The 16,919-nt window shown below is 39.2% G+C and overlaps 1 protein-coding gene across 1 annotated transcript in view; it reads right to left on the bottom strand.

Moving 5' to 3' along the window:
- The window catches only part of LOC134603260 (tropomodulin-3-like), a 48,102-nt gene extending 31,967 nt beyond the window's left edge, over positions 1–16,135 (bottom strand). The window contains exon 1 of the mRNA XM_063449055.1: positions 16,048–16,135. The gene's annotated coding sequence lies outside the window, so the exon portion shown is untranslated. The remainder of the gene's footprint in view (positions 1–16,047) is intronic.
- Between the last annotated feature and the right edge of the window lie 784 nt (positions 16,136–16,919).

The raw sequence follows: 16,919 nt of genomic DNA, 5'->3' as shown, positions 1-16,919 counted from the left end.
TGCAAGATAATGCATCTTGGGCATAAAAACCCAAGGGCAGATTACAGGATATTTGATACAGTACTGACCTCAACATCTGAGGAAAGGGATTTAGGGGTGATTATTTCTGATGACTTAAAGGTAGGCAGACAATGTAATAGAGCAGCAGGAAATGCTAGCAGAATACTTGGTTGTACAGGGAGAGGTATTAGCAGTAGAAAGAGGGAAGTGCTCATGCCATTGTACAGAACACTGGTGAGACCTCACTTGGAGTACGCAGTACTGGAGACTGTATCTTCAGAAGGATATTGATACTTTAGAGAGAGTTCAGAGAAGGGCTACTAAACTGGTTCATGGATTGCAGGATAAAACTTACCAGGAAAGGTAAAAGGATCTTAACATGTATAGCTTGGAGGAAAGACGAGACAGGGGGGATATGATAGAAACATTTCAATACATAAAGGGAATCCACACAGTAAAGGAGGAGACTATATTTAAAAGAAGAAAAACTACCACAACAAGAGGACATAGTCTTAAATTAGAGGGACAAAGGTTTAAAAATAATATCAGGAAGTATTAGTTTACTGAGAGAGTAGTGGTAGAGGTTAATACAGTAAAGGAGTTTAAGCATGTGTGGGATAGTCATAAGGCTAGCCTAGATATAAGATAAGGCCATGTACTAATGCAAGTATTTAGAAAATTGGGCAGACTAGATAGGCCGAATGGTTTTTATCTGCCGTCACATTCTATGTAATATTGCATTATGACTGTACACAGAAATAAACAAATACCATAAATCCATATTGCCCTAAAAAAAATGTGTTCTACAACATTTATTAAATAAAGCAGTTGCGGCACTGCACATGCTTGCTCACGGAATGAATCTCTCCGGATGTTGACAATGGAGTGGCTGGTAAACTGAGCAACGCTGCCTGTCTACACACGCTGGGCTGCCATGCACATTGTTATTGTTCGAACAGGGAGTGTTCTGTTATTAAAAGCCTAAAACAGTTCCAATAATTCAGATACAGGTACGAGTAATGAAATAGATACAGAATGTGATTATAAACAACAAAAAATGACTAAATAATAAAAGATGGAATCTGGACAATATTTCGTTTCTAGCCATTATCTTCACATTGCCATCTGAAGTGACAGGTTGTCAGTTCCTATTTAAAATGTTTTGACTTGACTGCTCCTTTAATCACGACTGGAGAGTGAAACCAGAAAAACACACAACTCAAGTCCACATTTGCTTCAAAAGGAGCAGCACATCCTCCACTATTTTTTTTTTCCATATACATTTTCTTGTATATTCAATCTGACCTACTGACTGACCAGGCTCATTCAAAGAAACATGCTCTGTGGATGAACCTGGTCACTAAGGAGCACATGGCGAGTGTGAAAATAAAGCAACTCTTAGAATGTTTCATTCTAGTTGCAGGGTTTAGCACACAACCCACAATATAACTTCTTACCCTGGGTCCACTGGAAGCTCCCCACCTAAGAAGTCAAATTATTCTAAAATAGTACAGGGCAATCCGTACCACTGTAACAGACTCTAGTGGTTATGGTGTGTGGAGTATTCCTTTAACCAAACAGTATCAACAGTATCAGTACCAATAGTATCACTCAACATTACACTGTGGGCACTTTAAATTAACACGCAAAACCCCTAAAGTGCTTTAAGGGTTAAATGAACTATAGGGTCAGGAACACAAACATGTATTGCACCATCTAGCGCCAATGGCCTCGCCTTCCCCCTAAATATAGTAAAATCTTACTTTTGTTCAAGTCTGCAGCTGCTGGCTCTGCCCCTGATCTGCCTGCTTGGCTGACATCACTAGTGATTCTCTGAGCCTATCACAATGCTTTCCCTAGGATTGGCCGACAAGGGGTCAAGGAAGCAGATCAGGTGCAGAGCCAACACAATCCAAACACAGGCCTGGCCAATCAGTATCTCCTCATAGAGATGCATTGCATCAATACATCTCTATGAGGAAAGCTCAGTGTCTCCATGCAGAGGGTGGAGACACTGAATGTCAGTTACACTGTGCAGCACTGCCGTAGGAAGCACCTCTAGCAGCCATATGAGGGGTGGCAAGTGGAGGTATCCCTAGACTGTAATGTCTCTGAAAAGATAGTGTTTATTGCAAAAAGCCTGAAGGGAATGATTCTACTCACTAGAAAAAATACAATAAGCTATAGTCCTGGTTACTATAGTGTCCCTTTAAGTGCATGCTCCCTTTTTCTTTTTTACTTTATAACATGAAGTGCTAATTTTAAGAAAAAATATAAACTAGATGTGTGAGCTTGTTCAAGTAAGGCCTACCAGATATAAGGCCTTTTCACAGAGAAGCACTAGTTACAATGCTTGTTTATAAGAATGTTGTACCACAATGATTGCTGCACTTGTGCCCTGTGTCCCAATGCTGGGACACAAAGATGGTTTTGCCGCAGTGTCAGAAGTAAATTTATGACACAATGGAGGAATCCTATAGCTAAAATAGAAAAGGAACATTCAAATGAAATAAATGTATCTATGGAGTGTTTTTTTTTTTTTTTTGCTAATGCAAATCTTTTTCATTATTTAAAATGGAAAAGTCTGCAATGCTCTACTGATTAAGAAGACATTAAAATAAGCGAAACAAGGATAAGCCCCTCCTTATTCCTCCCACGTTATAGGTCACCTGATACGAAATTAAATAATGTAAACACCAGCTCAACAAATAACTACTGCATTATGTGGAAGAGGCAAAAACATGATTAGTAGGACCATCGAAGGAAATGCAATAGGACTGCATGTATCAAAATAAACCTATAACTATCTATATAGCCTAGTAGGCCAGTAGAGGAACATGCTCTCGGAGGGGTACTAAATCTAATCCACATTCCAGGATCACTCAGATCAAAGATTTCCAGCTGTTCAACAGAAACTGCAGTTGTGTCATTCCAGGAAAAGAAGGATTTAGACTGTTGGCTATAGCCGAGGAGAATGAGGAAGTACCCCACAGCAATTATTATTATTATAACTAGGTGGAGAGAGAGATCAGTGGATAGAGCTCCAGCATAACACGGAATCTTCCCATCAAGCAGAACACTGCCTTACAACCTTTCCAAGGCCAATGAAAGTAATATTAATAGTCTGAATAAGACAGTATCTAGATATCATGATACTTTTTATTACAATGATCACATCTATTTATAAATCAATGCATTCATCTGCGTGAGCACCATCATTTGGGAACAAGAGGATGATGGGGAATTTCAGCAGTAGGAAGTGGTGTGTAGATGCAACTGTGCAGGTAACCCTAGATGTGAGGGCATACATTTAGTTTTAATCACCACTTGGAGATCAAATGTTCTCACTGCTGCTGGATTATCCAGGGATAGTGTGACAATTTTCAAACCCTCTGTGAACGCTGTGGATAAAAGCTGCAGAGAGCATGTGACATCAGCAGCCAATTAGAATCTATACAGAGTTGAGATGATTAGCATTCAGGGTACTAGAAAATATGACGTGCTCTGGACCAGATACTTTATAAGACTACTTTATTCAACTTTTATTATAAAAAAAAAAAAAAATAGATAAAAACACAACATGACACAAACTTAACATATTTGCCAAACAGATGTACAGGGATACTATAAGCACAAAGCAAACAGTTTATTTTGCACCAGAACCACTGCAATAAGTTGTAGCGATTATGGTGCTCAGAGGGGTTTGTTGTTCGTGTGCTATTAAACTGTTAATAACAATTCATTTAAACCAGTTGCAGTATAATTAAAGTCACAAATGCTAGCACTTCCTTAATAGGTCTTTGTACTAATAATGGATAGTCATCTGTCCTCCTACAAAATCTGCCTATATTGTAGTAATAATGGTGCAAAGTGGCAGCGATCAAAAAGCTATTTAATAGTGCTTTATCTTAGAGAAAATAGTAACTTGTTGTACAGAACTGGGTCTGCACTAGTGCAACACATAAAAGCAAGCCACTTCCCTGCAGTCTCCAGGGGTTAAATGAGCAAACTAGGGGCCATAAATCACTTAATTCTAATAAAGTAGTTATGGTGCCCGGAGTTCACCAGTGCCTTCCTACCTTTAAATGTTAAACCATTTAACAACTAAGTGGAGTCTGCCAAATGCCGGTCCGGCTTCCTCCCCTTCAGCTGCTCGCAAATGAGTAAACATTTGCTTGAGCAGCATTGATATGCGGAGTATAAAGAAAGTTAACTTTTTGGGTGGGGATTTTGGACACATAGTAAGAGGCAAAAGGGGGTCCCCGCCCAGGAGATTCACCGACATTCCCACTCGGTAAATAAACATATTTTTAAAATACACTGGAGTGTTCCTTTAAACTGCATGTGCAGCAGTCAGACATATTATCATGCCACAAACTCCCCATCTCATGGGAAAGTGATGTCATCCCAAACCACTACTGCAAAAATAACAAGAAAAAAAAAAAAAAAGAGAGAGAAAGGCACTTTTTTTTCCTGTTATTTTTGCAATCACTGAGGCTTGTTAGAATAAGTACAGTATGAATGGACGAGGCCACAGATTCCACGAGCACCACATTGCCGCCAATGCCACTGTGTCGGTACAAAAATAGATACAAATATATATATGGGAAAAAAATGGTTTGGATCCAACTATATTCCCAGAGTTTTATTTATGTCATATTTTTTTTTCTCTTAGAGCACCTAAATTATTATTTTTATTTGTTTTTACTGCTGGGATATATAGTATGTTTTTGCTTACACAGTAATTCTATTGCTTTAGCACAGATGTTTATACCACTATTACTTGTATTACAGGGTTACTATAACTCTTTTGAGAGGGGGGGACATGAAAATAAACTGTTTTATTTATCTTGAATCAAGCCCTGGGTGAAGATTCCAGCGCTGACTTCCGCGGTCCCCTGCGACCGCGATACGTGCGGACCGCAGCCCCTCCAACATCAATGGGGCATCGCACAGCCTATGAATGGATAATTTTGCTGGCTCAGAGAGTATGTGCGCATTCCTAACTGGAAGGCAGAGGTTTTTGTTCTTTAAGTAAATTCAAGCAGAAACACTACACATACTCATACCACCATGACCACTTCAAATCACTCAAGTAGTTATGGTGGTTGGAGTAACCCTTTAATGCTGAGGTTTTCAAGCCAGCAATTCAAGTTTGTTACTTACAGAGAAGCAACATTTTACATTTTTTGTATGATAGGATGTATGCATTTAAATAGTAGTATATGACAGAAAAGTGGAAACATTTCCCAAGGTGAGAGGAGGGGTAGGGAGTCTATGGTTACTGCAACCAGGAGACACAAGCAATATGTAACAAACAGAACACACTGAAAAAAATACACTGATGAACTTCAGATGTTCCACCAGTTTCCTGTTAGCATTTTAGTTACAAAATAAAAAAGAGGTCATGCATGTGTCTAGTTGTAACCATACAAAAATCACTTTGTGAGTGTAACATCCATTTATTGCTTCATATCCAAAAGCAGCAGTACAAGAAAAGTTGAATTTCATGGGACACTGTAGGCACCTAAACCATTTGATCTCAATGAAGTGCCTTGAAGAGACACTGTAGGCACCCAGACTACTTCAGCTCACTGAAGTGGTCTGGGTGCAAAGTCCCATCACCCTTAATCCTGAGTTTTTATGATCTGCAATAACTTCCTGCTAGGGTTGACTCCTTCTCTAGGGGCTGTCTGCCAGACAGTCCCACTAGAGGGACTTCCGGGCTCGAAGGAGACTTTTGGTCGCCTAAATGACGCTGGACGTCCTCACGCTATGCATGAGGACTTGAAGCGTCACCGGAATCCCCATAGGAAAGCATTCAATAATGCATTCCTACGGGGAAATCCTAATGCAAGCGCGGCTATTGCCACCCATGGCGTCTCCCCTGCTGGCTGATGGACATCGGCGCTGGACCCAGGTAAGTGACAGAAGGGGCTATTAACTTCTTTTAAGAATAATTAGAGCAGTGCGGTGTTTTGCCATGCATGAACACTAGCCTCCTAATGCTTTCCTTTAGAAAAAGCATTGGCTTGGCAGAAATTATCGAATTATATGATCTCAGACAAGGAGGTGAGGACAGCCTTGGAGACCGGCGCTGCACATGGTAAATAAGTAAAGTAAGGAAGGGCTTTTTTTTGGGACCTACAGGTAGGGGCCCAATAACCTACACGGCTACCAGAGCACTATAGCGAAGGAAGACACATTTGTTTTCCTAACCCTATTTTGTTCCTTTAAGTTCCTTACAGACATTATGATCGATTTTGTAGCTTTCTTGCTTATTTGTTAAACCATGCCATTCCAGAAATAGGCAGCATCTACCACCCCAACCTGCTGTAAACTTCAATTCCTATAATGCTCAGTGAGACGTTCAGCTCTGGGAGATATATTAAGGGAATTTTCATATCCATGATGGATCACTTTCTCTCAGAAAGCACTGCAACTATTCCAAGCAAGCCTGACTCATGGTGCTGATTTGCATTGGAAGAAACGCAAACACGTGTTTTGCCTAATGCATTATATAAATGAAGCACTCCATATGGCAACTTCCTACATCAATTAATCTCAAATCTCTTCACAACACGGCTACAGCAAAGATTGACAAACTAAACACATATACACTATAAATCTGGGCATTTTTGGCTTTTTTTTTTTTTTTTTACATCAAAGCAGACATCACCTGTGCTTTTAAAAGCAAGAGGTAATAAAAGAGCAAGAAGGCCGAAAAGATTAAATGGTGTTGCTGTATCTCTCGTGCAAAGGGTACTTGCCAGCATTTCGGATCCTGATTGCCCTTGTTTGGTCAGTCTGACTAGTCGAATGGCAAAATCATTGATATTTCTCTAAGCGTTTGCACATTGTCAGAGTTTGATATTCTCTGTTGTGCAACGGAGCCTGCGGTGTTCACCCCCAGACATCATATCCAGGCACTTTTCATGGAGTTAGAGCAGTGTTGTGGGTTACCATGGCATTGCTCCAAATCACTTCTAAAGCGTTAGAACAGATCTAAGGGGTCTGTACTAATGGAAGGTGCAGACTACGAGTTGCAGCCCTGGACTACCAGAGACTAATGAGGACTCTCTGGCTAAAGGTAGCAATACTGCTAGCAACTCACATACACAAACTATACTTCACACATCAGTCAGCATGCGCGAACATATGCACGCACACACACAGAAATAACACCACACATACACAACTCTATAAACAGCCTCTGCCTCACAGCATCACAAACAGTCCACATTTACACACAAGCTCCTACAAGCCAACCCCTCAACACACACACTGCCACAAACCATGCAAACAAAACACTACATACAACCCATATATACACTCACATAACACCATAGACACCTCATACACAACACATACAGCCGGCATACATAAAAAAGTGCCGCAGCGCTACGAAAAGGCTTGAAAACCCCTGGTCTATGTTATCTTCCTAGTCTAATGCATCCATATACAATTCATTTAGCCTACCTTCCCTTGAAGTATTTTACACTTTTACCTTTCATGCAATTATATTCCCAAGTGAGCAAGGTAGTTGTCACTCTTTTGCCCTTGTCTAATTTGTTTCATAACCATAATTTGCATATTGTTACTACATAATAATTAAAAGATTACCTTAGATTTGTATTAACTTAGTATTCTGCTTCCAGAGAACCCCTGACATAAAACTCTTGGCATTCACTGGCCAATATAAAAAGCAGCCAATCAAATGTTGCCAGACACATTGTCGCACGTTTTAATCAACAGTACACAATGACCAGAAAACCATAAGGAAGACGACCCTTATCAGGCCTCAACATATGATTTACAAGGGAAGCGAAAGCATTCCAGAACTGCAGGATGAGGTCACTTGGAAATTAAGATCTGTAGTAAATACATGCTGGGAAATTCTTTCCAGAGATTCCCATCTTCATAGCTTCAAATGTACCAAGTAGGTTCAGACCTACAAGTGAAATGGGCCCTATTACATGCCATGATAATTTCAAGAGTTCTAAGCAAATTTAGCTAAAGTAAATTGTGAACAGTTATATCTTCACTACGATGTGACTGAGGACAGAATAAAATAGTAATTTTATTGTGTTTAATTCGTTTCTGCACAAATGAAGTTGTTGCATAATTAAACATTTTATGATGTAAGTAAAAGTTCATTTAATCCAAGTGTACAGTGATATATATATATATTTATTTTATTACTTTTGCAAGCCAGTAACCAACCTCATGCTGATGATTTGCATTAACAATGAAATAGCTGTCCATGAGTGGTTCACTGGCTTTGCATTTTTTTTACTAAGTTGTGTTTCAAAGCTGTTGTATACAGCAAACACAGACTCAAAGAAATCCATGTTTAATATGGAATGTGGCAAAAATGTGTGATTCTTTGTTTAACTAATTTGCATATGCCCACCCAGAATCCTTTGCAGTAGTAACATCACTGCAAAATTTGTGATTTCTGTGGGAAAAGCCGGTCTTATAGCTTGACTGGTGTGCAGATTTTGTTTAACATAGTATTGTGTGTAAGATATATCATACCTAGCAACCAACAGGAAATACATTTCTATTATGGAAATATACTGCCATTTTTCATCTGAAATATAGGATCACAGAAAAGTCCGCAAGAACAATGTGATATCACGATCAATTTGGACCAGAATCATTAAGGCATTTACCAGCACTTTGTTGAATTATTAATAATAATTTATATAGTGTCAAATTCTGTAGCGCTGTACAATAGGCCCTGAAACCCCCTGAAGTATGTGTCTATATATTTTTTTTTACAGACTTGACATATTTGTAAACGCTTCCCACTGCAGCACCAGTAAGTATGAGATAACATTTCATCTATACATTGCACTAGCCAAACATCTAGGGAATGCACAGGTTAAATGTTACTCTGGATCAACGGACACTACAGGCATCCAGACCATGTTATCTCATTGAAGTGGTCTGGGAGCAGTGTCCCTGTCTCCTTGGCTCTGCAATCTAAACCATTGTAGTTTCAAAGGTTAAGACTGCCTCTAGTGGTTGCCAGCCCAACAGCCACTAAAGGTTGGCGATTTCTGCAGTTTCACGGATCTCCATTGAAGAAGGCACAGTGCCGAAACGTTGGAGTGTTGTGGTCTCCAGCTTGGGTCAGTATACCTGTTGCTACACTGGGTTATGCATTGAGCACTTTGTTTGCCTAAGATATGTGTGATTAGTTTTAAGGTAAATACTCTGTATGTTTGCACTTTACTACTTATATGTGTCTATTAATGCATTGTGTGAATAAAAACTGTTGGTGCAATACTTCTTGGTGTGCTATGGGTTCATTTGCCAGTATGCCAACGTTTGAATCACGTCACGTTGTTCCTATATTGCTGAGCCAGCACTAGCAGTGTCAGCTAGGGAGTTATCAAAGTATAGGTGCAGTGCAGAAAGACTCCCACTGCCCGTGGGAGGTATTTACTGCTCTCACTTGTCAGTGAATTATTCCTCATAGAGTCTGTGCCGAAGAATTTACAGACAGTTGGGAGAAAGACCTTTTTAAATAGTTTTACTCCCAAGCTATACATTTTGTTTTAGCAAATCTGCTAGCAAGATGTATAGATAAGAATTTCTATTACAAAAGAGAATAAGATAAAAAAAAAAATAGGCATGACAGCTACCCTAGCAAGTACGCGTACAGATGTACATAGAAACACAGATACACTCAAAAAGAAAACACACACAATAAAACAGGCACACACAGAGACACATATAGTTAGAGACACAAACTGGAGCGCATACACAGTTCTGCCCCGGGTCCCAGGAATCATTTTTGCTGCAACATGAGCCAAAAACATTGGGAAAACTCAAGACTGCCCCTCCTAAATTAAAGACATTCAGGAGGGTAAGTCCCAATTTTGAACTCAAATCCATTGGTCCTTCATTTCTCTTGAATGTAACTCTTTTCTTGGAGCTTCATTTTGTTGGTGTATCAAAGTGTGTAACAGAGCTCCACAGAAATAATACTCACAGTAATGAGTCTTAAATGTGCAATAACTGTGTTTAGAAATCAGTCTGTATAAATAAGATACATTGTTCTTGTTCTAAATTACAATCTAGTTGCATAAAGTGTTATTAGTAAGTCACCTATAATTTTTTGGAAACAATTCTGCCCCTAGTCACAGCCCACTCACAATGCTAAAATTAACATAAGGATAATGATCTAGAACAGGGTTGTACGTTTACTGATCTGTGTACAGATACATACCAGACGCTGGACACTACACAACCAATATCTAGCTGCACCTACTATCACCATCTAGAACAGTGATTACCATGCCAGGTCTGAAGCATCCCCAATGGATCATGAAGCAGAGTATGTCATTATGCCAGGCAAACTCAAAATCTAGAATCATTTGATTGCTCAGTGACGGATTATGGAACTATTGATCTAGAATGGCAAAGTACATACTACATACAGGAGACCACTTGACATGAGGCGGGGGAAAAAATACCTAAAAAGGGTAACGTACATCCTGGGCAAGTATTTTAGAGATCCTTATCATTTAGTCATCAACGCACCAAACAGTAAATAATAGCTCATCTGATAAAATATCCAACTGTACCTTGGCAAATGTTAAATCATTATTATTTTGCAGTTACTATGAAAAAGTATACATGTCATCAGATTGTCATAAATTGTCTAGTTTTTGTCAATTTAGATTTCAGATCACTAAAATATGGCAATCAGTGAATAACCCTAACAGTGTATCATTGGCCTGTGGAAGCATTTGTCACCTGAACCCTGTGAAACGTATCTCACAAGAAATCAACAACTCATTGTTCTGTCAGGACATAATTTGCCTTACGAACTATATTTAAACAGGACTAAATCTCCCAATACTCACCTTTTTAGCAACATAAAAACAGGAGAATTCACTATTCTCTCAAACCTGTTCTCCAAACTGATAAATGGTAAATGGTGAGTTACATGTAGTCTCATCATTCCAGATCGTATCACCTTGAAGGAATGTCATCTCTGGTGAGGAGTGGCTATCTGCTGGCATTCCAGAGATCCAACATTCTCACCTATTTTAAGAATGCTCTAAGTGGTGCAATTTTGCTCATAATCCTTAATCCTTTTAATTGTGTATTTGTCATACTATTCTGATGCTAAACTGGATATAATCTGCTGGAAAAAAAAATTAAAAAAAAAATAATAAAAAAAAAAAAAATATATATATATATATATATATATATATATATATATATATATATATGAAAACCAAGAAAATGTGGGGGGGGGGGGAAGAAAGAATATGAGGTAACATGTTTGATCAGCTTTTTTCTGACTTGCGATTCAATCAATTAATCAATATGTAGGTGCCAGTAGCCTGTATAAATGTATCTCGTTGCCACGGTTAACACTTAACACAATCTAAGCAAAAAATAAAAAATCAACTACATATTAACATAGTGGTTTTGGTGCATAGATACGATCTATCCCTTTATCAACATTGCTGGACTTTGCCAGCTCTGCCCAATACCAATCACAGTGTAATTGGCATTGCTAATTTTTAGCATTACAGGGATATCACTATAATGAGGAAAACTGCCAGTAGATGGTGAAAACATACCAATCTCTACTGTTTTAACTAGGAAACCTACCTGCTACCAGTACGGATATTAGCAGAGGATTTTCTTAGGGTTAGGGCTAATATGTATGGGGGCCAATTAAAGTGAACCTGTAATGAAAAATTTCACTTACCTTAAATTGCTCCCATATACACTGAATACACCATATAGCACACATATACATGATGTATTTAATGTACATTATAGAGATTTACTCACTTCTCACTTCAAGTCGCGACCGTCGGCGGAGGATCAGCAGGGACCCAGTAAGTAATAAAACAGGGATGTTCTATGCTGCCAGCCGGCATTTAGGACAATCCCCTCAAGAACGGCATAGAATGCCCATCGTCCTTAAGAGGTTAAAGGGAAACCCTTAAAGGACCACTATAGTGTCAGGAAAACATACTCTTTTTCCTTGCACTATAGTGCCCCGAGGGTGCCCCCACCCTCAGGGTCCCCCTTCCGCCCGGCTCTGGAAAGGGGAAAAGGGGTAAAACTTACCTTTTTCCAGCGCTGGGCGGGGAGCTCTCCTCCTCCTCTCCGCCCCGTCGGCTGAATGCGCACGCCCGGCAAGAGCTGCGCGCGCAGCCGGTCGCATAGGAAAGCATTTACAATGCTTTCCTATGGACGCTTGCGTGCTCTCACTGTGATTTTCACAGTGAGAATCCCTCAAGCGCCTCTAGCGACTGTCAATGAGACAGCCACTAGAGGATTAGGGGGAAGGCTTAACCAATTTATAAACATAGCAGTTTCTCTGAAACTGCTATGTTTATTTAAAAAATGGGTTAACCCTAGCTGGACCTGGCACCCAGACCACTTCATTAAGCTGAAGTGGTCTGGGTGCCTAGAGTGGTCCTTTAAGTTACGGATGGACAAACATATAGCGCATATTCTAGGTTTTGCTTTAGTTCAGAATTTGGACAATTGCCACAGTCCCCAAAGGATTTAGGCAACATGATTAACAACATTGGAGTTTATTAACTAAATAGTGAATATAAATAAAAAATGTAAACAAAAAAAAATAAAAAAAAATCACAATCAATGCACCGGTAAATTATGCTCAATCTTAACCAAGAATAGCACTGCTTCAAATTGTATTACATATACACACACACAGAGACACATCTGGTTGCATGCAACTGGTTAAAGGAGTACTTCAAAGGAAAATAAATAGAACAGGAATTTGCTTATTGGCCAGACACTTGACACATTATGTACAATATTATATAAGTATTAGCAATTGGATAAATGCCTCTCTAGTCAAATTACAAGGTACTTGCCAAGCAAACTCAGTCAACTGGAGTCATGGTAACAAGTGAAGAAGGTTAATATGCAGTGAAAATATGACCAGATATGTGCAACAGTGATAATCAGTTGTGTACAGGGTACATGGTATTTATCATTAATATGGTAACATATCAACTTAATACTGAACTATACTGACTGGAATAAAACTATCAGCACCTCTGTAGAATAAAAAGGATGAGGCAAAACAGAGATATGAACTGATGCACTCACTGCAAATTTTAATGAAAGGGGCAGTTTCGGCACCATACTAACTTCAGCCAGTGACTCCCCATTCATAAAACTGGCTTGAAAAATGTAAATTTTAGCAGCGCCCCTGGCGGTGGCACTCTGTGTTTCCTGAAACATATTTCAAAATCCGGATACTGTCTGGGGGGAGTTAAGGTCAGCGCTTGAGGCTCACTTTGTCGTTCAACTGTTCTAGAATGGTTTAACCCCTTGAGGTAAGAGTGCGCCCAGAGACCTCCTGGCACCATAACAATGTCATTTAGATGAAGTTGTTATGGCCCCTGGAGTGCCCATTTAATCACAAGGTCATAAAGCAGGCTCAGTAATGCAGTTGGTTAAGTTCCAAGGATGACCATACTGCACATTCATGCCTGTGACAGTAAATATAATAAATGTATGTATCCCCCTCTAAAATTCTATTAAATCACTAATAATACAGCTTGGGCTAATAAGTAGTAAATTATAAAAGTACAGTTCCTGACTGCTTGTTTAACAGCTATTGCAAAGCAAAATACAGTATAAGCTATTTGTCATTAAAAGGTAGTTCCATCTATGATTCACTTTTTTACTATCTAAAACAGCATATTATTTTAATAACTGGAGATGAAAGGTTTCCATCGAGCCATGGAACTATAGTTTAGTTCAAACACTGCACTTATTTATATTTATTATTGCAGCATATTGCACACAAGTGTCAAAAACAAAAATGTAAAAAAATAAATAAATGAATACCCCCCTTCTGGCTTGCAAACTATTGCTATCATAGTTCTACAGACATGTAACATTGCAAGATACAAGAGGGAGTTACAGTTTAGGCCAGTTCAAATATATTCTAATACACCAGACAGGAAACCAAAACATTAAAACTCTGGAGTGATCTTAAAGGAATAACATCACCATGGTGTTGGAGCCTCAATTGCAAAATATTAATTGGGTCCAGGAGCAAAGTGAATAAAAGCTGCAGGAATGTTTCCCACATTAAACGGTTAGGCAAGTGACGCATTTCACAGAAATTGGTTTTATTGTGAGAAGTTACAAGGGAATTGCAAATTGTAGGCCGTGGTATTCAAACAAGAAAAAAAAAAAAACAACTTAGTTTTGCGACTCTCATGTTTAGTGCTAAAACGTGAAACTCCCTTGTCGATTCTTGCCCAATTTCCAGTTTAGTGAATAACCAAAGGGAACATTCCTTTGGTTTCCAAGGTGACTGCTTTACTTTTGCCCCACTTTTTTATAAGTGTTAAGAACCAAGGCTGAATTTTCTGCTCTTAGGAGTTAATTACGTAGCTACGTTACTATAAAATAAGGTTAATAAAGACAGTATGTTTCAGTGTTATTATTTATTATCGCCATTTATATAGCGCCAACAGATTCCGTAGCGCTTTACAATATTATGAGAGGGGGGAGTTAACTATAAATAGGACAATTACAAGAAAACTTACAGGAACGATAGGTTGAAGAGGACCCTGCTCAAACAAGCTTACAGTCTATAGGAGTTTTGTGTGACATATGTCACTACAGGGACAGGACAATTAGAAGCACAGGTTAAGGCACTGAAAGACATCAGTGGATGCATCACTTTGTTGTGAATCATGTAGTCTGAAAGTTCAGCTTGCCCTGTAAACACAGTGCACACACCTCAATGAGCAGTGCCTACACCTCCCTGCTCTTTAAATGGAAACTACAGCACCATAGCTACAGTAATTATTATCCTTTATGTAGCACCAACATATTCCGCAGAGCTTTACAATATTACAAAGGGACATTTAAGAAAAAAATTAAACAATTACAAAGTGTTACAGGAACCATTGGTGGATGAGGAACCTGTTGAAAAGTGCTTATAATCTAAAAGCTGATGCATAACCTTCTAAATTAGATGCTTAGTAGTAACACATACAGAAGGAATTATAACAACTTTGCCAGATGCATGGTTTATAAGTGACTTCAATTAAAGGAGCAATATGATTACCAAGTCAAATAAAGATTTAAGAGTGACTAAGGGGCAGTATGATGATTACTAGGCTAAATGCATGGGTTAAAAGTGACTGAAGGGGCAGTATGATGATCACTACACAAAAAAAGTGACTGTAAAGGTACAGTATGATGATCAGTATGCTAGCTGCACTGAGTTAAAAGTAACTTAAATAGACTATAAGTGACCAAAGGGGCAGTATAATGATCACTATAATTGACTGTAAAGGGGCAGTGTGACGATCACTATAATTGACTGTAAAGGGGCAGTATGACGATCACTATAAAGGGACTGTAAAGGGGCAGTATGACGATCACTATAAAGGGACTGTAAAGGGGCAGTATGACGATCACTATAAGTGACTGTAAAGGGGCAGTATGATGGTCACTATAAGTGACTGTAAAGGGGCAGTATGATGGTCACTATAAGTGACTGTAAAGGGGCAGTATGATGGTCACTATAAGTGACTGTAAAGGGGCAGTATGATGGTCACTATAAGTGACTGTAAAGGGGCAGTATGATGGTCACTATAAGTGACTGTAAAGGGGCAGTATGATGGTCACTATAAGTGACTGTAAAGGGGCAATATGATGGTCACTATAAGTGACTGTAAAGGGGCAGTATGATGGTCACTATAAGTGACTGTAAAGGGGCAGTATGCTCATCATACCTTACCAAAAGACCAGCCCGATACACCCCAGCCTGCAGGCTCTATATTCCCCCCAGGTACACAGGATAGAGCCTGGCTAGGCGTGTACCAGCTGCCCTCTGCCTCCTTCCCTGCACACTTCCTGGAAAGTCATGCAGTCTGTAACAAGTTACTAGTTTTTAAAGTCCCACCAAGTGCAATGTGCAGAGTGACTGAGTGCAGGTGGCAGGCTAATAGGTAAGTTGCAGGACCCCCAGCTCACACAGAGAATAAAGCCACCACTTACCTCTCTCTGTAACTATCCCAGAGAAAGCTGGCAGGAAGCCGCCAGCACCCAGCTCAGCCGACAGACACAGCCACTGAGCACCCAGCGCCTGTCTACAACACGCATGCACAGCCACTCCCTGAGATCAGCGCGCAAAGGATTCCGGTAGATGTAGTGTTTACACTGCAAGGCACTCTATAGGACACAGTAAGATAGGGGCAGAATAGGTGTGGGCTGAGGTCATATCAGCACTTTACATGACTGAGTCATCATTTGGAACAGCCCTGTTCGCCAAACCTATGTGTGTCACCTCACAGCAAAGTTTGAAAATAAAAATAAAATTATGCACTGTATATATAAAAAAAAAATAACAATTGGAATGTAATTTAATCTATTTACTTGTGTAAAAGCATAATTTGTGTACTTTGCTGCTTTGCAGAAATGTTATGATTGTATAAAAGATAGTATAAAATAAAGATTTATTTTTGCAGTATAAAAAAAAAAAAAAAACAGCATTATTTGCACACAAAAAACAGAATAATGCCAAAGTATTTTAAAGAGAATTTGTAATTTTATGGGATGTTTCACAGTAGCAAAAATTATAGTTGGCTCGAAAATAAAATGAAAAGTTTTTGTTTGATTTTTTATTGTTTTGGTTTATATCATATATAGGACCATGAACGTCCCGTGCTGTATTGCAAATGCTATTATGTGAAAGCATGGACCTGTAAGGACTACATCAGTGGTTCCAAAAACCAGTCCTAACACTCCCATCCCCCTTCCAACCCAGGATTTAGGGATTACCCAGTTGTATCTAAAGTGTTCAAAACGAAAAAAAATACCTTGGACACAACTTGGGGGCGTGAGGACTGGTTTGGGAACCACTGTCTACA

Source organism: Pelobates fuscus, chromosome 3, assembly GCF_036172605.1.
Source record: "Pelobates fuscus isolate aPelFus1 chromosome 3, aPelFus1.pri, whole genome shotgun sequence".
NCBI classification, from domain to species: domain Eukaryota; kingdom Metazoa; phylum Chordata; class Amphibia; order Anura; family Pelobatidae; genus Pelobates; species Pelobates fuscus.
This window is presented reverse-complemented; position numbering and strand designations above follow the sequence as displayed.